The sequence below is a fragment of the Amblyraja radiata genome, chromosome 24, assembly GCF_010909765.2.
Source record: "Amblyraja radiata isolate CabotCenter1 chromosome 24, sAmbRad1.1.pri, whole genome shotgun sequence".
NCBI lineage: Eukaryota > Metazoa > Chordata > Chondrichthyes > Rajiformes > Rajidae > Amblyraja > Amblyraja radiata.
Genome location: NC_045979.1, coordinates 18,981,555 through 19,006,912, shown reverse-complemented (window position 1 = coordinate 19,006,912; position 25,358 = coordinate 18,981,555). Strand labels below are relative to the sequence as shown.

At 43.9% G+C, this 25,358-nt stretch overlaps 1 protein-coding gene and 1 long non-coding RNA gene across 2 annotated transcripts in view; one reads left to right on the top strand and one right to left on the bottom strand.

Annotated features, from left to right (window-relative positions):
* Window positions 1–25,358, top strand: part of LOC116986818 (chemokine-like protein TAFA-5) — a 192,334-nt gene that overhangs the window by 70,814 nt on the left and 96,162 nt on the right. The gene's annotated exons all lie outside the window — the stretch shown is intronic.
* LOC116986819 overlaps window positions 8,785–25,358 on the bottom strand; it is a 19,736-nt gene continuing 3,162 nt past the window's right edge. The window contains exons 2-3 of the long non-coding RNA XR_004415575.1: window positions 20,309–20,314; window positions 8,785–8,892 (exon numbers count right to left, since the gene is read on the bottom strand). This is a non-coding gene — a long non-coding RNA (uncharacterized LOC116986819). The remainder of the gene's footprint in view (window positions 8,893–20,308; window positions 20,315–25,358) is intronic.

Genomic DNA, 25,358 nt, shown 5'->3' with positions numbered 1-25,358 from the left:
GTAATGTAAACTATTTTGTCAAATTGCCGTGTAAACTCTATCTACGTTTACAACTACATATTATAGTCATAGAGCTATACAGCATGGAAACAGGCCCTTTGGCCCACCTTGTCCATGCCGACCAAGTTGGCATTCTGGGCTAGTCCCATTTGCCTGCATGTGGCCCATAGCTCTCTGAACTCTTCCTATCCAGATATCTAACCAAATGTATTTTGAAAGTCATAATTGTATCCACTTCCATGGGTTCCTCGGGCAACTCATTCCAGATGTGGACTACCCTCAGAGTGGAAAAAGCTGTCCTCGATTTACCTCTTAAATATCTCCCTTCTCATCTTAAGCCTATGCTCCCTTGTTTTACAATCTTATATACTTGGAAAATAGTAATCGTGAGCATTTATTTTATCCATGCCCCTTCTGATTTTGCTTACTTAAATATGGCCACCCTCTCAACCTCCTCTGCTCCTAAGAAAAACATCCCAATCCATCCAACCTCTTCATAACTCAAGCCCACAAGTCCATGTAATATCCCGGTAAAACTCTTCTGCATCCTTTCCAGCTTAACGACACACTTCCTGTAGCTGGGCAACCAAAATTGCACAAAGCACCCTAAATGTGGTTTCAACAGTGACTTGTACAGTTGTATCATGATGTCCCAACTTCTATATTCAATATTCTTCTCATTGAAGACCAGCAGGCCAAATGCTATCTTCATTACCCTATCCACTTGAATACCTCTTTCAGGGAACCATGTATCTGTACTCCTAGATATTTCTGTTCTACAACATTCACTGGGCTCTACCATTTAGTGTGTAATCCTGCGATTTACGGTCTGTAAGTCCTGCCTAGATTGACATCTGAAAGTGCAACGCCTCACACTTGTCAGGGTGAAATTCCATTTGCTGTTCTTTGGCGAACCTTCCCGACTGTTCTTCATCCTGTTGGAAGCTTTCCCAACTGATCTCGATCCTGTTGTAAGCTTAGATATCCTTCCTCACTATCCACTATACCACCCAGTTTGGTGTCATCTGTAAATTTAATAACAATGCTTAACAATATTGTAAATAGGCACACAATGCTCGTGAAACTCAGTTGGTCCGGCAGCATCTCTGGAGAAAAAGAATGGGTGACGTTTCGGGTCGGGACCCTTCTTCAGAGTGAAAGTAAAGTTGGGGGTGGGAGGAAACTAAACTGGAGGCAAGAAACGGCTGGAACAAATCCGGGCTGGCAACACATGACCTGAAGAAGGATGGAGCCTGTAGCCCATTGTTGGCTCTGGAAGGTGTGATAACAAAAGGAACACAAGGATGCAAACTGGTAGGATGACTAGGGTGGGGGGGGGGGAGGACAAAGGGGAGTGGAGAGGGAAGGGGAGAGCAGAGGAGATGGGAGAGGAGAGGGAAGGGAATGCAGGAGTTACTTGAAATTAAAGAAATCAACGTTCATACTGACTGGTTGTAAGCTGCCCAAGCAAAATGTGAGTTGCTCCCTTCTCTTTAACAATATTGCCATCCAAATCATTAATGTAGATAGCAAACAACATTTGGAACCAGATAGACACAAAGTGCTGGAATAACTCAGCGATACAGTAGGCATCTCTGTAGAAAAGGGATTGGTGCCGTTTTGGTTCGGAACCCTTCTTTAGACAGGCCCAGCATTGGTCACAGGCTGCCAATTGTAAAACACTCCTCCACAACTAGCCTTTGACCTCGACCTGGGATATGACCTTCCAAGCTAGTCTTCAACATGGCGCCTTGTCAAAGGCATTGCTAAAGTATTTTAGTTTTTACTTTTAATGCCTTTGTGTAGATTCATATCTCCAGCTTTAGGTTACGAAGCAATGGTCTCACACAATAGTGAAGATTAATGAGAGGGTTATGTTCTGAACATTTTATTTCCCAAGTCACTCTGGTTGCAGGCTAATCAATTCCTCTCGTATATGTATGAAAACCAGCACAGTGTACAGTATACTTCAATTCATAACTTCTACTGAGCCAATGTACAACAGTGAAGGAAGCAAGACTGAGAGAAACGCGAATGCTGTTATTCTTCTGGGTTCTTTTGCAGAGGCTGTAATTCATCTGGCAGCTGAAACAAGTATTTATAGTGTTCATAATTTTGTTTTATTTGAAGTATTTTGTACTGATTTACATCCTTACTGTCACACTGTGATAATTCTTTGAAATGCATTTATTATGTGAAACGACTTTGGAGTTTTGGAATTTGGATGGATATTTTTCGTAATGCAGGTCAACTATTGCAAGTGACAGATATACATAATTAGTTTCTGGTATAAATTAGTATACTGGCATTGTCTGTAGCTTACAGATACAGTAGATGAGATTCAATTTATTTAACAAAAATCTGTCCTGAACATGTTTCTGATCAAAGGAATATTCCTAGTATGGAATATTCCTATTATGCTTGCTTGTGATTATAAAGCACTAAAGTAATAAATAATACATCTATGTGTCATACACAATATTTCCTTGAAAGGGAAAATCCAATGCACGTGATCCATATCAATACCAATGGCACAACTGGTAGAGCCGCTGCCTCACAGCACTGGAGACCCGGGTTCGATCCTGACCTTGTGTGCTGTCTGTGTGTTTGAACATTTTCCCTGTGACCACTTGGGTTTCCTCCAGATGTTCCGGTTTCCTCCCACATCCCGAAGACCTGCAGGTGTGTAGGTTGCTTAGCCCTCTGTAAATTGCCCCTAATTTGTAGGGAGTGGATGAGAAAGTGGGATATCATAGAACAAGTGTGATCTTCTGCCTGATGGGAGTGGGCAGAAGAAGGAATGACCGGGGTGAGATAAATCTTCGATTATGCTGAAATAAGGAACTGCAGATGCTGGTTTATAAAATAAGGTGCAGAGTGCTGTAGCTAGCGGGTCAGGCAGCATCTCAGGAGAACATGGATAGGTGACGTTTCGGGTCAGGACCCTACTTCAAACTGACAAGGGGTCAAAACAATTGTCAGGGCCCAAAATGTCACTATCCTGAGATGCTGCCTGACCCGCTGAGCGATTATGGCACTCTGTGTCGTCTATGATTATCAAAAGGACACAAAGTGTTGGAATAACTCAGCGTGTTAGGCAGCATCTCTGGAGAACATGGATAGGTGATGTTTTGCCTTGAGACCTTTTTTCAGACTTGGATTATGTTGGCTAGTTGGCCTGAACCAAAATAACAATATTATTCAAGATGGAAATGGTTGGTAGAGTATAAACAATGATTATGCACCATTTGAATAACTCCAGCATATTTTGATACACTTCTACTGGGCTAAATTTTTCCTTATTGGCGCCAAATTCCTATTCAATGAGCTATTTGTTAAAAAGTGCAGCCAAATTCTTCCAGCAATCAAATCAATCAATTCACCCAAACTTCATCCCCAGCCCACAGTGCTGAACAAAGCACATCGTAATTAAAACAAATTGAATATTGATGAAATAAATCAATCAAAATAACTTCTGACATCCATCAATGCGTTCCTCAGGTTGCCAGCTAGGCAAAAGTTTAAAAACAGTCCATTGTATAATTGACACTAGAAAAATATGAGTAATTATGATAAAAAATACCTCAATACATTTTTGTAAAGATATTTTCTCCGAGGGATTTGAGTGTTGATTTATTGGCTTAGCATCTGCTCCTATGTTACTCTTATCTTTATTATTTTCTATCCTCAATGCACTTAGATCTCAATGGGTCCTTTGGGTGTTAGTATTGTTTCTGACCTATGTCCTCTCTTCATCATCTTTATCTTCTCCTGGCCACTGAAGAAATAGTTAGCTTCAAGATGGTTTTTTTTAAGTTATTTATACTGGCATCAAATAAGTTGTCTGTGTGAGAAGCTAGTGGCCAAGGCGCACCAGCTTCTCGTTTTCACCCAACAATCAGCTAACAATGGCCTGTTTCCTTTATCATCGTTACTTTTTTGCATGTCTTTCATTCATTGTTCTTCATCTCTCTACATCATCGTCTATATCTCTCGTTTCCCTTATTCCTAATCAGTCTGAAGAAGGGTCTCGACCCGAAACGTCACCCATTCATTCTCTCCAGAGCTGTTGCCTGTCCTGCTGAGTTACTCTAGCTTTTTGTGTCTTATCTTCTGGAGTCTGTATGTTTTCCCTGTAACCCACGTGTGTTTCCTCCGGGTGCTCCAGTTCCCTCCCACATTCCAAAGACGGCAGGTTTATGGGTTAATTGTGCTGTGTAAACCTCCCTCGATGTGTAGGGAGCGGATGCGAAAGTGGAACATCATAGAACTAGTGTACGGATGTTCGATGGTCAGCATTGACTCAGTGGGTCAAAGGGTCTATTTCCATGCTGCGTTATTAAACTAAACTAAACTAAGGACAAATGTGAACGGCAGATCAATGTTAGGCATGGACTTGGTGGGCAGAAGGGCCTGTTTCTGCGCTGTATCTTTACACTACGCTAAAGTAGTGTGAACGAGTGATCGATGGTCGGCACGAGCTTGGTGGACCAAAGGACCTGTTTTCGGCGCTGTATCTCTAAACTAAATAATTTTGAAGAGATATCTGAAGACGAATGATTTATAGGAATCACGTCAAAAAGTAGAGTGGAGGGGGACGGATGCTGCTTCAAAGCACTAGCTCGAACTCGATAGATAATATGACCTCCTCCTATGCTCTGGGCTTCTATGGAGATGTGGGGATTATTTTTGAACTGCTGTAAATGAGAGCAGGGATCTCGAAGCAGACATAAGCGGCAGCCATTGCTTCCAACACAGGTAGCATGCCTGAACAATTGCAGGAACCTGTCAAATTTATCTTTAATTTACTTTAGAGATACAGCGTGGAAGCAGGCCCTTCGGTCCACCGCGCCGATCGGCGACCATCCCGTACACTAACACTAATCGATACACTAGGGACAATTTACAATTTTTACTGAAGCCAATTAACGTACAAACCTGTTCGTCTTTGCAGTGTGGGAGGAAAATTGAGCACCCGGGAAAACCCATGTGGTCACATGGAGAATGTACAAACTCTGTACAGACAGCATCCGTAGTCCTGATTGAACCTGGGTCTCTGGCGCTGTAAGGCAGCAACTCTACCGCTGCGCCACTGATTGTAGTGGTGATTGACAAGCCCACTTCAAGCCGAGCTGACAAATACTTTGTGAGGGGACACCATGAAGAACAATCAAAACTATCCCAGCCCCGAAAATAAAGTGTGATAATTATAATCTGAGTATTGGCCCGAGATTTCGATGAGTGTCAAAGTTGAAGTGGAGGTTAGGACTCCATTCCTTGGAGTGCAGGAGGATGAGGGGTGATCTTATACAAGTGTACAAAATCATGAGAGGAATAGATCAGGTAAATGCACCGAGTCCCTTGCCCAGAGTAGGGGAATCTAGAACTAGATTACATAGGTTTATGGTGAGAGGGGGGGGGGGGAGATTTAATACGAACATGAGGGGTAACTTTTTTACACAAAGGGTCCATGGTACGAGCTGTTGGAGGAGGTAGTTGAGCCATGTACATGGATAGGATAGGATAGGTTTAGAGGGATATGAGCCAAACGTAGGCAGGTGGGACTATTGCAGATGGGACATGTTGGTCGATGTGGGCAAGTTGGGTCCTGTTTGCATGCTGTATGACTATGAATGTAAGTAATAGATTTTTTTTAAAGTCTGAAAATTTTGGATTGTGAGTTATTCAAAAGCATTTTTTTCTTTTAAAAATATTAGGGGTGAAATTAATGAACTAAACATGTTAAACAATTGTAAAAGAAAAAGTTAGTCATATTTAAACATTTTAAAATCCTTGTAAGGTGACCTCTACCTTTTGATTCTTTGGAGATATAATTGGAAGGAATGATTATTAAATTAATAACATAATGCTTAATTTATTGAATTCTTACTGCACTCTCTTAACGAGGTTCTCTCAATCATTTCCTTCTATTTGGGTTATTATGGGAATAATACCTCTCACACCTCCATTGGTGCAGCATTCATAGAACAGTGAGCATCGAACATAGTACAGCACAGGAAGGGGCCATTCAGATCACAATGTCTATGCCGAACATGATGCCAAGTTTAACTATTGTTCTCTGCTTGCACGTGATCTATATCTCAACATACGTTGCACATTCTTCAATTCTCTTAAATGCCCATAATGCATGTGCCTCCACCACCAGTGCGTTCCAGACACCCACATTATCTGTTTGAAAAAAAAACTTGCCCCGCATATCTCCTCTAAACCTTGTCCCTCCTATTTTAAAATTATGCCGCTAGTTTTAGAAAATTCTCCCCTCGGGGCCAAAAGGTTCTGACTATCTGTAAATGCCTCTCATAATTTTATATACTGTCATCAGCTCTTCCCTACACCTCAGCTCCAGCGACAACAATTCAAATTTGTCCAATCTCTCCTTATAACTAATACCCTTTAATCCAGAAAAAGACATGAAGTCATGAAGGAACCCACTGGGTCAGGCAGCATCTCTGGAGAACATGAATAGGTTTATCTAGTCCAGGCAGCATTATGAAGAAGGGTCCCAACACGAAACGTCACCCATCCTCTTTTCCTCCGGAGATGCTGCCTGACCTGCTGCGTTACACATGGTTTGTGTCTATTTTCAGCATTCTGCTCAACCTCTCCTGCACTCTCTCCAGAGCTTCAACACCCCTTCCTGTAGTAGGGTTGACCAGAACTGCATGCAATACTCTAAATGCGGTCTAACCAAAGTTTTATAACGTTGCAACATAACTTCCTGACTCTCATACACAGTGCCTTGGCCATACCGTATGTCTTCTTTACCATTCTATACACTTGAGTTGCCACATTTTAAATCTCAGGCAAGTGCGAAATGGAACAGTGGATTATTTACCCCCAAGTTCCTTATACCCCAGCCAACTCCATGAAGGCCAGTGAGAGAGAACAGGCTGCTGTCTAGCAATATATCCCAAACATCTGGTTTCCAACATTTACATATCCATGCGCAGAAATCACATGTTTTGGGTCGGGGTCTTTTTTAAGGCTGAGTGTGGTGGGGGTGGGGAAGAAAGCTGGGAGAGAGGACAAGACCAAGCCTGGCAAGTAATAGGCGGATCAAGTGAGAATTTTTGAGAGGAAGATGGTTAGACAAAGGCCAGAGTTGAAATAATGGAAAGTATGAGACCATAGGATTGAAGAATTGCGAATTGTGAATGAGAGGAAAGAATGTAGGTGGAAGGAAAGGGAGAGCAGAGAAATAGGTGTGAATCCAGGGAGAGAGGGTGGCAAAGAGGAAGGGGGGGGGGGGGGGGGGGGGAGTTGTTGCCTAAAATTTGAGAGTTGATGTTCATATTGTTGGGTTGTAAGCTTGGGTAGCCTTTGACTCATCTCTGGCCTTTGTCCAATCATCTGCCGATCAAAAAAACCACTGGCAGATAACTCATTGGTTCAATGATGCTTTTGTTGTCACATGTGCAAAGTGCAAACACATGGTGAAAGTATTTTCTTACAAACCGCCCAGTGAAGTATTGCCATACCCAAGCACATGCCCGATTAGCAGGTGTTCAGAAATAGTCCACTGATCCCGCATGCGAAAAGCTCCGTGTTTTGGCGCCATTTTCAAAGTCCAGTCTGCGCTCTAGTTGTTATGAGTGGTGCCCGTTACAGGCGAGCCCCGCGCTGCCGTGGGCCTCCAGCCGTCGACTTCCTTGGACGTCTGGATCGATCTGTGAACCGATGTCCCGCTCCTTGCAAATCCACCTTTGTTTCCCAGGTGCATCTCCCACAGCCAACCTCGAGGGTGCAGTAGGCTAGACCTCAGTTCCCTTTCTTCTCCTATTACTGGCCTCTACTTATTAGCTGTTATGCCTTATCCTGCCCCTCCTCTCTTCCAGCTTGCTTAGATTTCCGAGATTTACGTCCCTTCCTCTGTTGTCACTGCCTTTGCACTTCCTCCCTTGCATGAACAGGACCCCACCATCACCTGTGTGGCCTCTGGAGGCAAAGTCCCACATCATCACTCATTCCAAGCAATGGTCCTGACATCACGCATTCTTGATTTCAAGAGCAAAGCAATAATGACAAAGTGCCAACACTCCAAGAAATTTAAATTAGTGATGCCCCATTTCCATTAACCTTTCCATTAATCCCCACATCCATTATCCATAAAACCGCATCTCCTCTAATTCACAGGTCAAGAGTCTATCATCTTTCCAATTCACCAACCCAGTCGTGGGTGAAGAATGAACTTGGCAAGTTACTGATTTTCTAAGGGTAATGCCAACTCCGATTTTTCTTCAACCTTGCATTCTTAATACTTGATCCCTGAATATATTAAATCAATGAAAACATTTATAATAAGGGATGTGGTGTAAAAAAAAAAATGCATTGGAGTGCACCAATGCATCTAGATTTTTCAGGAGTGCATAAGAATGGTTGCATTCAATTTATGCAATTGCATCTCACCACTTGCTATCAGATTATGAAATAAATCAGTGGTCGTGTGTGCAAATATAGACCTGCCTCCGATTTTCTGGCATTCTTGGTTCCAGAGCCTTTCTGGAATATCCATTTTGCTGGATGAACAAAGCTCACATCCTCCGAGATGAGCCCAATAGTACAGGAATGGTCCACCTAGGCTGCCTGAGAGCTAAGATATCAGACCGCAAAGTCGGCCTCGGAAGTTGGCTATGGAAACGGCTCTGCCGGCTACCACTGAGCCAGAGTTCCAGAGCCCCGGCAGTAGGGGGCACATTTGGTTGTCGATGGGCTTTGGAAGTCCCGATGAGGTTGAGATCGGCTGCCACACCCAGTTTAGGCGCCACATTTTCGGGGGGGACTTCCGGCGGGGAACTTCAAGTGCGCTCTTGTCATTTTGTCCAAATTAAAGGAGGTGCCTGGCCACCAGTTGCCGGAAAATCGGTGGGGGACCTTTATACACTTCTCGATCTCTGGGCCTTCCTAGTTGTAAGATTTGCAGAGGAAAAAAGAAAAGCGAACCTTGAATAGAAACAAACATGATTAAAATGATCCTTGAATATTGTAACGGTGACTGGGTTTCAATGTTGTTGCAATGTTGTAAGCAGTCCCTACACTCGAATGAAATGGATCACCTTGCAGAATTAAACCCGAATTATTTTTGATAGCATGAAGTGAAATAAAGCTGAGGTCAGCAAAGTATTGGTATTAGAGTTGCAAGACTGCCTAAAGTGTAGCAAAATTTATTATGATTGTGTATTGACTTGATTATCTTGATTATGATATGCAGCACCATTTTGATTCATTCTCCCTTGAATATTCTTGCATAATTTCCTCATGTGTTGATCTAGATGTTAAGGGCTGTTGTAAACAAGACATTTAAAACATCATTCTCAAAATACTAAATTACTGTCAAGAAATTATATTGAATAGCCTGCAATTCTTACCCACTGAACATGCAAAATTTGATTTCACCAATGGAAAATTGAACTAGCAATCATTTCTTGGTAAATTCTCATTGATTTTGAAGTTAGACTTCTGTGCAAGATCCATACTATCTTGTTGCAACAATAGATATGCTACGAATGATATCAATTTTGGGTAATGTTTGCATCCATGTAAATCGGAGCTCAGAGTTCCATAGCTTGACTGTCGTGAAACAGTCTCAAACCAACCAAGCGAAGGGATTGTGCTTGTAGACACAAGGAAGTGCAGATGCTGGTTTACCAAAGTGAACAAGTAACTCAGCGGGTCAGACAGCATCTCTGGAGAACATGGATTGACATGGAAACAGGCTCTTTGGCTCACCGAGTCTGCGCCGACCAGCAATCCCCATACACTACCCCTATCCTACGCACCAGAGACAATTTTAACCAAAGCCAATTAACCTACAAACCTGTAAGGGCCTGTCCCACTTGGGTGTCATTTGCGCATCATGCAGATGGCGGGCGAAGATTTTGTACATCCCAAAATCCTGGGGCACAGCGCGTGACCGCGTGTCATTGCCTACATCACCACGCACCATGCGCGCATCACGTGCGTGTCACGGCGCGCGTCGTAACGCATAAATGATGTCGCGTAAATGGCGCGCAAATGGCGCCCAAGTTGGACAGGCCCTGTACGTCTCACAAATGACTTATACAATTGTAACATGACCTCCCAACGTCTATACACAATACTCTGACTGATGAAGGCCAATGAGCCTTTTTGACCACCCTGTCTAACTGTGATGCAACTTTCAAGGAACTATGCACCTGCGAGGGGTACATAGGGTACTTTCTTGATGGGGAATGTAAGTGTAAAAGAACTGGGCGTCCACAGTAAGGAAGTTGTTGAAGCGGTGGAGAGCATGCGAGATGACCTATGACCTATATGTACATGGAAGGGACTGGCCAAGGTGGGGACAAGATAGTGCTGAGGTATCTCAGTGGGGCAAGAGAAGGCAGAAACAACTGGCCTGTTCAACAAATGAGAACTTGTTCCATGTAGATCTGCAACTACAGTCAGCCACAGATTGATCCTAAATCTGCTTTATTTAGTAAAACCACAAACTCAGCTGGAAAATCTGCAACCTGAAAGTATTTCCCCAGACATGATGTACAAAATCGTGAGAACAATAGATTGGGTAGAGGCACACAGTCTCTTGCCTAGCGTTGGGGAATCAAGAACCAGAGGAAATGTGTTCAAGGTGAGCAGGGGGGAAAGATTTTAATAAAAACTGGAGGGGCCACTTTTTTACACAAAGGGTGGTGGGAGTATGGAATGAGCTGCTGGAGGAGGCAGTTGAGGCAGGTACTATCACAACGTTTAAGAAACATTTAGACAGGTAGATGGATAGAATAGGATTTCAGGATATGGGCCAAACGCAGGAAGATAGGGCTAGTATAAATTCATAGAAACTTAGAAAACAGGTGCAGGAATAGGCCATTTGGCCCTTCGGGGCCAGCACCGCCATTCAATATGATCATGGCTGATTATCCAAAATCAGTACCCCATTCCTGCTTTCGCCCCATATCCCTTGATTCCGTTAGCCCTAAGAGCTATATCTAACTCTCTCTTGAAAACATAATGGGACATGTTGGTTGGCGTGGACAAGTTGGGATGATGGGCCTGTTTCCACGCTGGGTGATTTGATGACTCTATCATTCTCCTGGGGGGGAAAAAGTTACCACTGAGGTCCACTTCGTAAACAACTCCGACAAACAGATCTGTATTTAAAGTTTAGGGATTACAGTGTCTTTGATCAATAAAGAGGAGAGGTCACCATTGTTACAATGATTTCTGTCTTGCTGAGTATGTCTGATGGCTCTACGTCTCAATTGGAAGAGGAGCTTAAAAGAGAGGCTACTGTTCTCACAGTAGATTAGAAATTACTTTGAGGAAATAAAGTGTCAATGTCCATTATCATTTTCGGCAGGCAAAATGCTTCGAGCCTGCTTGTAATTTCCAATATCTTTCTGCTTAGTTTAGTTTAGGGGTAAAGCACAGAAACGGGCTCTTCGGCCCAAGGAGCCCACGCTGACCAGCGATCACCCCGTATGCTAACACTATCGTACATACGAGGGACAATTTACAATTTACGGAAGCCATTTAGCCTATAAAACCTGTACGTATTTGGAGTGTTGGAGGAAACCAGAGTACCCGGAGAAATCCTGTGCGGTCACAGGGAGAACGTGCAAACTCCGTACAGTCAGCACCCGTAGTCAGGATCGAACCTCATTCTCTGGCGCTGTAAGGCAGAAATTCTACCACTGCGCCACTATGCAACCCTATGCTTTTGTTTTAAATCTTCTGATATCCTTGGTTAACAAAATAACCTTTTGATTTTAGCCTCGATCATTTCAATTAATTCAACATCCATAGCTTTTTTAGGATGTTTCTTGAGTATATAATTTATAATTCTATTTCAAGTGTGCCTGGCTTTAGACTTTTATGATACAGAAACTTGAAAGTTCACACCACCAGACTCAGGATCAGCTTCTCTCCCTCTGTTATCGGGCTTCTGAATTGCCCTTCCATAATCTAGTATTCTGACCGATTATCCTCTACAACATTGCAGACATTGGACTTTGACTCTGGAACTGGTGCACTACAGTGCGGAGAACTATATTCTGCTCTCTATCTTCTCCTTTGCTCTCTCTACTGGACTTGAGTTTGACTTGGTGGTATTTCCGTATGGTAGTCAAATCTGACTGCAAAACAAATCTTTTCTCTGTACCTAGGTACATGTGCCAATAATAAACATATGCACAAATCATGTGCACAAATGGACAAAAAGTGCTGGAGTAACTCAGCAGGTCAGGCAGCATCATTTCTGGAGAACGTGGATAGGTGATGTTTCGGATCGAAACACCTCCTCAGACCTAATTATTACCATGTAGTTCACGCAAACTGCACTGTCATTTTCTGAGAATGTCGATCATTTTTAATTACAATCGGACTAATTCAAGTGTCTATCTGTTCTTGGTCCATGCCAGTTCTTCCATTGGCACAAGAACTGACAACCAGTAGCGTTGCAGTCCATTGCGTTGGAAGTCAGCCAAGCCCATAAAGTTGACCATGCCCTAAATCACGTTAAACACCATTGTGATTTCCCGTAATTATCCTCCTTTGCGGTACTTTGATAAAGCTGCTAAAACATTTTTTAAACAGAAGACCCTTCAGGGAGAGAAAGCAAGTTTTTACAGCCTAGTGTAATGATACTTCTAAATTGATTAAAATCTTACCACTATATGCCAATATAACTCTTAAGCAGGATTTCAACTTTGATTTCATTCATTTTAAATGGAATTGCTGACATACGGTGGGTTAGATGTGTGGCGGTGCAGTGGCACAGAGGTAGAGTTACACAGTGACATTTTACACACAGAGCAGTGGGTGCCTAGAACACGCTGCCAAGGGAGATGGTGAATGGGCAGCAAATGATGGGATATGGATCATGTGCGCACAGAGTTTGGCATCATATTCGACACAGACATTGAGGGCTGAAGGGCCTGTTCCTATACTGAAGTGTTACAGCTGTCACACAAAGGATGGTGGGTATGCAGATGTGGGGATATGCAGGCAGAGAAGGTTGACGTAGTATCATGCTCGGCATAGACATTGAGGGTCAAAGGGCCTATTCCTGTGCTGTACTGTTCTACGTTTAGTTTAGAGATAGAGGGTGGAAACAAGTCCTTCGGCCCACCGAGTCCGCACCGACCAGCGATCCCAGCACATTAACACTACCCTACACACACTAGGGACAATTTTACACATACACCATACAATTAACCTAGAAACCTGTACGTCTTTGGAGTGTGGGAGGAAACCGAAGATCTCGGAGAAAACCCATGTGGACACAGGGAGAACGTACAAACTACGTACAGACAGCACCCGTAGTCGGGATCGAACTCGGGTCTCTGACGCTGCAAGTATTGTAATGCGGCAACTCTACTGCTTGGCCACCGTGGCTGCCCTTGGTCGTTCTTGCCATATACGCTCATAAGCGGAATGATTTGTTTGTGCACTTGCACTGCAGGGCTGTTGACTAATTGTTGACCAAGGTCACGCTGTCATTTAAAGTGCCTCGAATGACCGCGTTCATTCCAGCAGTCTTGCAATGATACATCTTTGAAAAATCCTCGTTTGATCTCTTATATTTCTGCCACATGCGGGCATTGATTATCATTCCCAGTGTGTTCTCCGTAATAATGCTGCAACTCACTGCAAAATGACTAATCCTTCCACAACTAGCTGGAGGGAATCTATGGTTCACAGTGGTGTTCCATCGGCAGTTTTATCATTCCTGATAACTCTTTACTAATATTGGTTTCCTTGTTGCACATCTCATTCGTGCAAATGACAGAATTATATCCGTGATGTCCTTGCAAATGAAGACGAGCCGTGATTTCCGTGGGTCTTATATGTTTCCCGAGGTAGATGAGAAATAATGTGGCAATCTTCCCCGAGCTTCATGTCTTTCTTCCCCTGCTTTACATCATCCTCCTCCTACAAGCCATCCAGCAAATTGATACATCGTGTTGCAGTGTGTTATTATCTAGACCGAAAACTTTTGAGTTGGAGTTTACATTATCTCCTGTTGTGCCTATGCAGATTAATAACAGACATAAGAGTTCGGTAAAGGATGAAAGAGGGGAAGAAACTGAGGAGAAAATTTTGTGTTCATACAGGGTCTGCAAGTAAAGAATATTTAAAAACAGAAACTACGAGAATGGTCTCAGAGGGACTTTGATGGCGAATGTTCATCTATCACTGAAGATATTCACTTTCATAATCATCCCTTTGTGAACGGTTCAGTGGTTATTCTAACATAATTTCATCACATCTCTTATGTCCAGCAGTGCGCTGGATAAAATGGGATGTTACGGTGCAACCATAGAAACATAGAAAAATAGGTACAGGATAGGCCATTCGGCCTTTTGAGTCAGCACCGCCTTTCATGATCCTGGCTGATCATCTAAAATCAGTACCTCGTTCCTGCTTTTCCCCCCATATCCCATGATTCCTTTAGTCGAAGAGCTAAATCTAATGCCCCTGTCCCACTTAGGAAACCTGAACGGAAACCTCTGGTGACCTTGCGCCCCACCCAAGGTTTCCATGAGTCGCCAGAGGTTTTGGTCACTTGCCTGGAAAGCCTCGACCGAAGCGTGAGCTGCATCAACTGACCAAAGATCCTACAGGATCTTTGCTACCGACTGCGCGCACACACACACACACACACACACACGCACGCACACACACGCACACGCACACACACACACACACACACACGCACACGCACACGCACACTCACACACACACACACACGCACACGCACACGCACACGCACACACACACACACACACACACACACACGCACACGCACACTCACACACACACACACACACACACGCACACGCACACTCACACAGAGTGGGGTCCAGGGACAGCGGAGGAGCGCTGTCTGCGCGATGAAGAGGAAGGTAAACTCCAATGAGCCAATCAAAATGGCCGGTCAACGAAGGAGATTGCCTTCGACTGCCTGTAAGTAAATAGCGACCCCACTCCACTGGCTTCGACCAAATGGCAACCCATCTTTAGTCGAGGCCGGTTTTGTTTTTTTTTAAATAATCGCAGGAACATAGAAGAAGCCTCGACTATGCGGAAACCACTTTCCACCATTAGGAAGAGTGACCAAAACCTCCGGGAACCTCACGGAAACCTTGGGTGGGTAGCAAGGTCTCCAGAGGTTTCTGTTCAGGTTTCCTAAGTGGGACAGGGGCATAACTCTCTCTTGAAAATATCCAGTGAATTGGCCGCCACTCTCTTCTGTGGCAGAGAATTCCACAGATTCACAACATGGTGGTGTGGGTCTTTGACATTATGTCTGCCTTCCTGAGGGAGCTCCTCCTGTAGATCATCTCAATGGTGGGAAGGTCAGTACCTGTGGACTGATGGACCATTCAGTGTCCACCACTCTCTGTAATCTTCTTTGTTTGTGGCTGTTTGTGTTGCCAAAGTAGGCTGCAATGGAGCTACAGGAATGTAGAACTTGTGATTGTCCATCCACCCCTGAACAGGTTATCTATTACATTCAATCACTACTGATATCCTTCTTGGTTCCTTTTTTTATTTTACAGTGCAGAAAAATACACTTTGGCCCACCGAGTCCGCACCGACCAGCAATCCCCACACATTAACACTATCCTACACACTAGGGACAATTTTACATTTACATCAAGCCAATTACCTGTACGTCTTTGAAGTGTGCGAGGAAATCGGAGAAAACCCATACTAATCACAGGGAGAATGTATAAACTCTGTACAGACAAGCACCCGTAGTCAGGATCGAACCTGGGTCTCTGGAGCCGTAAGGCAGCAACTCTACCACTGCGCCACTGTGCTGCCCTGAGAAAGGGAATTAAAAAGTGGTCTGAATGGGCAGGAGACCAAGTACAGGACACAGAGCGCTGGTGTATCTCAATGGGTCAGGCAGTATCTCTGGAGAAAATGGACATGCTAATTTATCCATATGCTCCAGAGATGTTGCCTGATCCGTTGATTTACCCCACCACTTTATTTCTTTGTAAACCAGCATCTGCAATTCATTGTGTCCCAAAACAACATTTACTTTGTTGGGAGATCATGGAAAAATTAATTGGTTGAAAGATACAGCATGAAAACAGACCATGTGGGTTATCTCCAGGTGCTCCGGGTTTCCTTCCACATTCAGAGGATGTACAGGGTTGCAGGATAATTGGCTTTGGTAATACAGTAATTGTAAATTTGTCCCTACGATAGTGATAGTGTACAGGGTGATCGCTGGTCGTCGCGGACTCGGGGGGCCTAAGGGTCTGTTTTCACTCTGTATCTCGAAAGTCTTAAGTCAGAAATGAACCTGGGTCAACAGCGCTGTGAGACTAATGTTAACCTTTAATCAGCTAGTATCTGTTACATCTGCTCTACCAGCTACACCACTCGCCATTACAATTGACAATTAAAGGCAGTGCAGATCTTCTGTGTGGTATCTGTGAAGGGTACTTCCAGCATCTTTGTCAATATAAAAAATCTAACACTAATTAACGCTAACGCTAACCTTTAATCAGCTGGTATCTGCTACATCAGCAAGTTGAATGAATGAATGAATGAATGAATGATATGTGATTGTCACATGTACCTACGGTACCTAGGTACAGTGAAATGCTTTGTTTTGCAAACAGCCTAGGCAGTACACAAGTGTCGCCAAAGTTACAAAAGTACCGAAAGGCACCACTTGTTTGTGTACCGGTGTTAGCAATAAACCAATGACCTCTAGGTTGTTCCAATTAAGAAAATTTGAGTATTAGCCAAGATGACTACTGTATTTTTAATTTTGTCTTACTTCCCACGACTTCACAGGTCTATGGCAGGAGGACAATTTGATTAAGTGGACTGAGTCATATCTAAGCTGTAGTGCCTATCCACACTGGCCAGATTTGACAAATAGCTCCAGTGAATCATGTCTGAAAAGTACATTGTGTTCTCCATGACTGCAGTAGATAGCAAAATGACTCTCTGCAAGAACTTTTGTATAAGGTCCAAATGACTTTGGTAAGTTTTGCTTGCAAATAGCATGGGATATGGAATCTAAAAAGACACAGCAGGAAACCGACTTACATTTATATAGACACTTTAATGTGGTAAAATGCCTGAAGGAAAGCTTACATAAAATAAGAGGCCGTGAATTTTCATTGTAATTATCTCGCTCCGAGGAGGGTTCCAGCTAATTAAACATTCTGAATAGCTCTCTCCCACAATGTGAAAAGCAGATCAACCAATTTGCCCTCACAAGCAATGAAATAACGAGAAGATATGAAGATAAAGGGATCAATATTGACCAAGATATTGGGGATAACTTTGGGTAGAAAGGAACTGCAGATGACGGTAAATACCGAAGTTAGAGGCACAATGCTGGAGTAACTCAGCAGGTCAGGCAGCATCTCTGGAGAAAAAACTGCCTGACTCACTGAGTTACTCCAGCACTGTGTATCTATCTCGGGGTTCACTTTGCTGTTCTTCAGAGTCATAGAGCACAGAAACAGGTTCTTTGGCCCAGCTTGCCCATGCTGACCAAGACATCTCATCTACGCTAGTCCCACCTGCCTATGTCTGGCCCCTATCCCTGTAAACCTTTCCTAACCCTGTACCTTGTCTAAATGTATTTTATACGCTGTTCTAGTACCTCCCTCAAATATTTTCTCTGGCAACTAGTTGCATATGCCTGTGTGCGAAAAGGTTCCCCTTCAGGTTTTTATTTAATCCTTCCACTGAGATGTTATCATGCGATCTTCGTTGTCACTTTGAGGTAAATGCCACAGTCCCAATCTCATCCAAACGACAGCAACATTCACAAAGAGAATGTTAATTACGTTTCCAAACAAATGTTCAACATCAGCAAGAAACAAAGTGCTGGAGGAACTCAGTGGGTCAGGCAGCATCTGTGGATGAGAGACGATGTTTTGGACAGACGACGTTTTGGGTCGGGATCCCTTCGTCAGACCCTTCGACAGTCTGAAGAAGGGTCCCAACTCAGAACTTCGCCCATCCATTTCCTCAACAGATACTGCCTGTCATGCTGTTCATCCAGCACTTTGTTCTTTGCTCATGATTTCAGCATCTGCAGTTCCTTGTGTCAACACGTCAACAATCTGTAGGAAGACACGTTAGGGCAGATATTTCAGCCAAATAGACATAATATATCGACTAATCTGCCTATTAAAATGAGGAAAAACTCGGTATTTGTAATTATGCCAAAAAAGCAAGGAAAAGCATTATTAACTTCAAGAAAGCGAGTGTAGACAGTGGATGGGAAAGTGGGATAACAGAACTAGTGGACGGATGATCGATGGTCAGCATGGAGTCAGCGGGCTGAAGGGCCTGTTTCCATGCTGTATCTCTAAAGTAAGCCGGGCAGTGCAGACATTTTCTAGGCACAACACACTCCTGAAGGGTGGGAGATGTCAGTGCTGAGAGAGAGAGAGAGAGAGAGAGAGAAAGAGACCCTGCAAAGCAACTGATGTGAACGGGTGATCGATGGTCAGCTTGGAGTCAGTGGGCTGAAGGGCCTGTTTCCGTGTTACATCTCTAAACTAAACTAAGTGGTTTCGGATGATTTTACAAATTGAGTTCATTTGAATTTTTAAAGCACCTTTACATTTAAATCTATTTTTCATTATTCTGATTAATTTTTAGCAACTTTTGAATGTTGTTGAATGTTCCTTAATGTCAGAGGCTGCTGCTACTTTCATCTTCGTAATGCACTGCTCCCAAATGCCAAGGTATCAAAGACGATAATACAGCAATCACCGATCTGTTCTCAGCGCATCCTTGATAACACAGCCTTTGAAGTTGCATTATCTTAATGGGTTGTTATTGGGTCCATACTTCACATTCTCCATTCCCGACCAGATCAATAGAAGGCTGAAGGCCTAGTGTTCATCACTGGATCATTCAGGTGTTTATCTTGTCGTGTAAAAGGGCATCGGCAAAAGGGTGTCAGATGAGGAGAGTAGAAGAGGAATGAAATGCAAAGCCAGAGGGCGAGTTGTGTGTGGAAGGGGGAGGCATGGAAGTAAAATGGGGGACTTGGGGATGGGGGATGAGTATGCAGAGGGGAAAGGAGCAGGGTGACGAGGTAGCTAAGGAGCGTACGTTGAGATGGGGGCGGGGTAAAATACCTGTACGGAGTATGTTCATTCTCCCCGTGACCGTGTAGGTTTTCTCCGGGTGCTCCAGTTTACTCCAACACTCCAAAGACGTACAGTTTTGTAGGTTAATTTGGCCTCTGTAAATTGTAAATTGTTCCCAGTGTGCAGGATTTTGTGCTTGTGTGTGGGGTGATCGGTGGGCTGGTCGGCATGGACCTGGTGGGCCGAAGGGCCTGTTTCTGTGCTGTATCTCTTAGCTAAACTAAACAACAAGTGATAACTCCCTAAAACGCATTCCTCCAGCATATTACATGCGCCCAATCTTCCTGGCTACCTTTGAGCAATACCTTATTTGTTATGGTATAAATTATATTTCTTGTCTGGATATGGAAAAAGGGATGAAAGAAAATTGTGACAGCTTAAAGATATTGGCAGATTTTTGATGGCTGCCGTTGTATTTTTTTGCTGAAGTTGCGAGCTGCCAATTGTTGTTGTTCATTCAAATAACCAGTTGCTTGGTTAGCCTTACTCTACAGTTGACTTGTATTTGGTTTATTTTTGAACCTGTTATGTTTAAATAAATCAGCAGAGTGTATCCATTATGTATCAGTTACTTGTGCAACAAGATCCAAATTTGACTATACAATCTTTCAAACGTGACGGTTTTCAGACAGTTTCAAGGTTAAAGTCGTTCAGCACGGAAACAGGCCCTTCAGCCCAACTCGTCCATGCTGACCAAGATACCCGTTTATGCTAGTCCCACTTGCCTTCGTTTGACCCGATCCCTTTTAACAATTTCCTACCCACATACAGGTCCGCCACCGATTTTGCGGCAACTGCTGGCCCGGCACCTCGTTCAATCCGGACCAAATTACGAGAGCACACTTGAAATTCCCCCGGAAGTCCCACGAAAATGTGGCACCTTGGCCGGGTGAGGCGGTGATCTCGACCTTTTCAGGGACTTCCGCGGGCAAATTTGGCCCCTGTGGTCGGGGCTCTGGAACTCCGGCCCGGTAGATCCGTTCCCATAGCCGACTTCCGAGGTCGACTCTACGGGCTGGTATCTCGGTCCTTCGGTGGCCTAGGTGAACCGTTCCGGTACCATTGGACTCCTCTCGAAGGTCATGACCACTGTTGAGCTGACAAACCAGATAATCCACAATGACTCTGGAGCCAAAGGTGCCGGAAAATTGGTGGTGGACCTGTACCTGTCCAAATATTGTTTGCATGTTGTTGCTATACCCGTCACTTCCACTTCCTCTTGTTCCATACACGTACCACCCTCTGAGTGAAAATGTTGCTCTTCAGATTCCTATTAAATCTTTCCCCTCTCACATTAAACCTATGCCCTTTGATTCGCGATTCCCCAACCCTGGGATAAAGACTATGCATTCACCTGATCTATTCCTCCTTTTTGATTAAATTGCTTTTTTAATTTAGTTCAGCTTAGAGATTCAGCATAGAAACAGACCCTTCGGCTCACCAAGCCTGAGCTGACCAGCAATCACCCATAAACTAGTTCTATCCTACACATAAGGGACAATTTACAGAAGCCATTTAACCTACAAACCTTTGTCTTTGGAACGTGGGAGAAAACCGGAGCACCTGGAGAAAACCAATCTGCTCACAGGGAGAATGTACAAACTCTATGCAGATAGCACCTGTAGTCAAAATCAAACCTGGGTCCCTGGTGCTGTAAGGCAGCAACTATACTGCTTCGTCACTGTGCCTCTCTAGGAATCCTGCATTGATTGATTGAAAGATGCAGAATGGAAACAATCCTTCGCCCACCAAGACCACGCCGACCATCGATCACCATTCACACCAGTTGCATGTTATCATCCACTCCCTACACACAAGGAACAATTTACAGAAGCCAATTAACCTACAAACCTGCAAGTCTTTGGGAAGTGGGAGAAAATGGGAGCACCCGGAAAGGGCCTGTTTCCGTGCTGTATCTTTCTATCAATCAATGCAGCCTCCTCCATTGCCAGAGGGAGACCACATGCAAACTGGAGGAACAGTTCTGCCTTGGTATCTTCCAGCCCAATGATATGAACATTGAATTCTCCATTTCTAGGTAACCTCTAACCACCCTCCCTTCCTTTTCTCCCCCATATCCCTCCTTTTTCTTCCACCCCCGCACCCCTGTGCCCCACCTGGACTAACACCTATTTCTCTCCTCCCCTTCCCCTCTTTTTACATTCCTTCCTTAGGCTTTACAATTCGCAACTCTTCCATCTGTTCGTATCACATCTTTTCTTCTGATCTCTGGCCATTGTTCCGATCTTCTGCCTATTGGAAAAACCCTCGCCTGTCTTTGTCCTGTTCCTCCTCTCATCCAGCTTTCTTCCCCTCTTGCACTCCCCCTTTACAATTGGTCAGAAGAATGGTCCTGCCCTGAGACGTCACTAGCCATGTTCTCCAGAGATGCTGCCTGACCCGCTGAGTTACTCCAGCACTTTGTGTCCTTTTCAGCCAAAGTATTCCTTAGTTAGACACAAAATGATGGAGTAACTCAACGGGTCAGGCAGCATCTCTTGGAGAAAAGGAATAGGTACTGTTTCCCTTCTTTAGACTGAGAGTCAAGTGGTGAGGTAATCTAGAGTAATATAAAGTTCAGGACAAATCAGAGCCGGCACTGATGATCAAGGAAAGGTGGAGCCCACAATGGTCCATTGTTGGCTGTGGAAGAAATTATAATGAAGGGATATATGGATGCGAACGGTGGAACTGCCAGGACAACTCGAGTGGGGGCAGGGCCAGAGAGAGATGGAATGCAGGGGTTTCTTGAAATTAGAGAAATGGGTTTGTAAGCTGCCCAAGCAAAATATGAGGTGCTGTTCCTCCAATTTGCATGTGGCCTCACTCTGACTGTAGAGGCCCTGGACAAAAAGGTCAGTATGGGAGATAAACAGAAAAAAGCTGGAGTAACTCAGCTGGACAGGCAGCATCTCTGAAGAAGGAATGGGTGACATTTCGGGTCGAGACCTTTCTTCAGACTGGTTAGGAATAAGGGAAACGAGCAATATAGATGATGATGTAGAGATAAAGAACAATGAATGAAAGATATGTAAAAAAGTCATGATGATAAAGGAAAAAAGATCAGTGTGGGAACTAGAGTTAAAATGTGTTGCAACTGGGAGATCACGTAGGCCAAGGCTACACGAAGGGTTCCTGAGCCATCTATCATGCAGGCTAGTTTCAACTGAGTCCAGCTACTCATGATATTGCACTGCTGTTGTTGATGTGCAACTAATCAACACATAGGTAGCACTGCCCGGTTGCAGCATGGGCTTGGCATTCTGCTTGCATTGAAGTAATGTTTGGAGCTTCATTGAAATCCCAGTGCTCATTTTCGGAGGCGATTGAATTTAGCCACCTTGATGATTTCCCCATGGAGAGGGAAGAACCAGAGACCATGATGAAGTCTGGCAAAATATCATTCAGCAGCAGGTTGCAAGAGAACAGAATGGCTTATGATGGTTTCGCTACTCCATTAAGCTGGGTAATAATAAATGTTTAATGTGGAATTTATGTTATAATGCGGAAAGTGTTAATGCACTCAATTAATATTGGGCTTGAAAATTCATTAATTTTTGAGTTGCACAAAACATAATTTGTAAATACTGGCAGATTGGTATTAGAATTTATTGATTGATTGATTGATAAATACAGCATGAAAGACTCTTTGGATTTTGGCTATTGATTGATTGATTGAATATACTGCCTAGAAACAGGCCATTTGACCCACTAAGTCCACGCTGATCACCGATCACCCATTCACACTAGTTCTATGATCAGCCATGATCATAATGAGTGGTGGTGCTGGCTCAAAGGGCCAAATGGCCAACTCCTGCACCTATTTTCTATGTTCTATGTTTTTCTGTATATGTTATTCCGACTGTCTCATCAACTCCCTGCAATCCTGGGGCAATTTACAGAAGCCAAGTAACCTACAAACTTGCACGTCATTGGGATGTGGGAGGAAACCGGAGCACCTAGAGGCAAAACGACAGTCAAGTGGAGAACATAAACCCACGTCTCTGGCGCGGTGGAACAGGAATTCTACCAGCTGCGCCACCTGAGCACATTCAGTCCACCGAATCCACGCTGACCATCGATCACCCGTTCTCACTAGTTCTATGTTGTCCCACTTTCTCATCCACTCCCTACACACTAGGGGTGAGTTACAGAAGCCAATTAACCTACAAACCTGCACGTGTCTGTGATATGGGAGAGAACCAGAGCACCCGGAGGGAAACCACGGTCACAGGGAGAACGTGTAAACTCCACACAGATGCCACCTGAGGTCAGGATTGAACCTGGGTCTCTAGCACTGTGAGGCTGCAGCTCTACCAGCTGCGCCACTGTGCCTGTGTGGGAAACCGGCAATCATTCACTATTACTTTACGTGTCTGGAGATCATCACAATAGTGTGAGAAAAAGAAAAAGAAAGTGGCATTTACTTGGATTTGATTTAGTTGATGCTACAGGAGCAGAGAACTGGTCACTTTGTGCCGAGAAAGAGGAATATTCATTGTTGTGATGGAATTCTCGCTGAATCAGAAGTGCTGGCAGAAATTAAATGTCAATTTTGTCCAAAAAAAAAAGCATTAAAGAAATAAATTAAAGAGTCTTGAATCTTATGCATGTTAAATAAACCAAGGTCTTTATAAATGAAAGGAACCAAAATCTATATAATTAAAAGTCTCATCTTGACCACTTCCTGTTTGCGCTATATATTGATTTTAGAAAAAACGCTACCATATATCGCTATGATTTGGGCCATCTTACTCACAGTCCTCCTCCGCTGAGCAGGCCCTGAGGATTTTTCCCATCGATGAAAAATAAAAAAGTTATGAATGTTTAAAAAACCTTGCGATCCTCTCGCCGCGATGAAGGTAATGCCTCTACCGGGGGGAGGAGGGGGGAGGGGGGGGGGGGCAGGACTATAAAACCCTTGATACCTGGACATGACTCAGTCCATTTGGTCCACAATGTCTATACTAGCCCTCTGGAGACCAGTCCATTCAGCCCACAACACCCATACTAGCGCTCCAGAACCCCCCCCCCCCCCCCTCACTGGCCACCAATATTGGAATTGGTGGAAAGGTGGAATATTGCGTTGGGGGACCAGCCCTCCCATCTGAACATGGGACCCAACTTAGTCTAGTTTATTACTGAAAATACTAAGGTGGCTTTTTGTAAGCGATACACATACGTGAAATGTAAAATGTTATTAACCGAGCTACAAAAGTAATAGATACTTTGGAGACACGAGAAACAGCAGGCGCTAGAATCTTGAACAAAACACAAAGTGCTGCAGGAACTCAGCAGGTCAGGCAGCATCTGTGGAGGGAAATGGACACAAAACATTGCCTATCCTTTCTCACCACAGATGCTGACTTACTCCAGCATTCTGTGTAAATTACACTTCAGCCTAGTGCCCATAAACATGACTAGATTTTTGAATGCAAGTTCAAAATTGATAAACTTTTGCTCACAGCTTCAATTTATATTAATTTGTTTTGAATGCCACATGTCAGTTTGTGATTATCATTTACATTTCTTCACAATATAAGATCATAAGACATAGGAGCAGGAATAAGCCATTCTGCCCAAAAAGTCTGCTCCGTCATTCAATCATGGCTAATCTGTCATTCCCTCTCAGCCCATTCTCCTGCCTTCTCCCCATAACCCCAGACACCCGTGCGAATCAAGAATCAATCAATTTCTGCCACTAAAATACCCAATGACAGCCTCCACAGCTGTTTGTGGCAATGAATTCCACAGATTCACCACCTTCTGGCTAAAGACATTCCTCATCTCCATTTTAAAGGTACATTGTTTAATTGGATCAGCATTATTTTCTATATCAGTGGGCAGAATTATTTCTGTTACGATGCTAATTTTAGTGAGCTTTTGCATTGATTCATTTTGGATGGGCAAAAGCTGATAGCTGGCACTAGTTCTGTCATCATTTCAGGGCAGTAGAGTGGCGCAGGTGGTAGTCCCGTTGCCTCACAATACCGGTGACCCGGGTTCAATCCTGACTACGGGTGCAGTCTGTACAGAGTTTGTACATTTTCCCTGTGAACACACTCCAAAGACATACAGGTTTGTAGGTTAATTGGCTTCTGTAAATTGTAAATTGTCCCTGGTGTGTAGGAGAGTGCTAGTGTACGTGGTGATCGCTGGTCGTTGCAGGCACGGTGGGCCGAATGGCCTGTTTCCACGCTTGTTTCCATC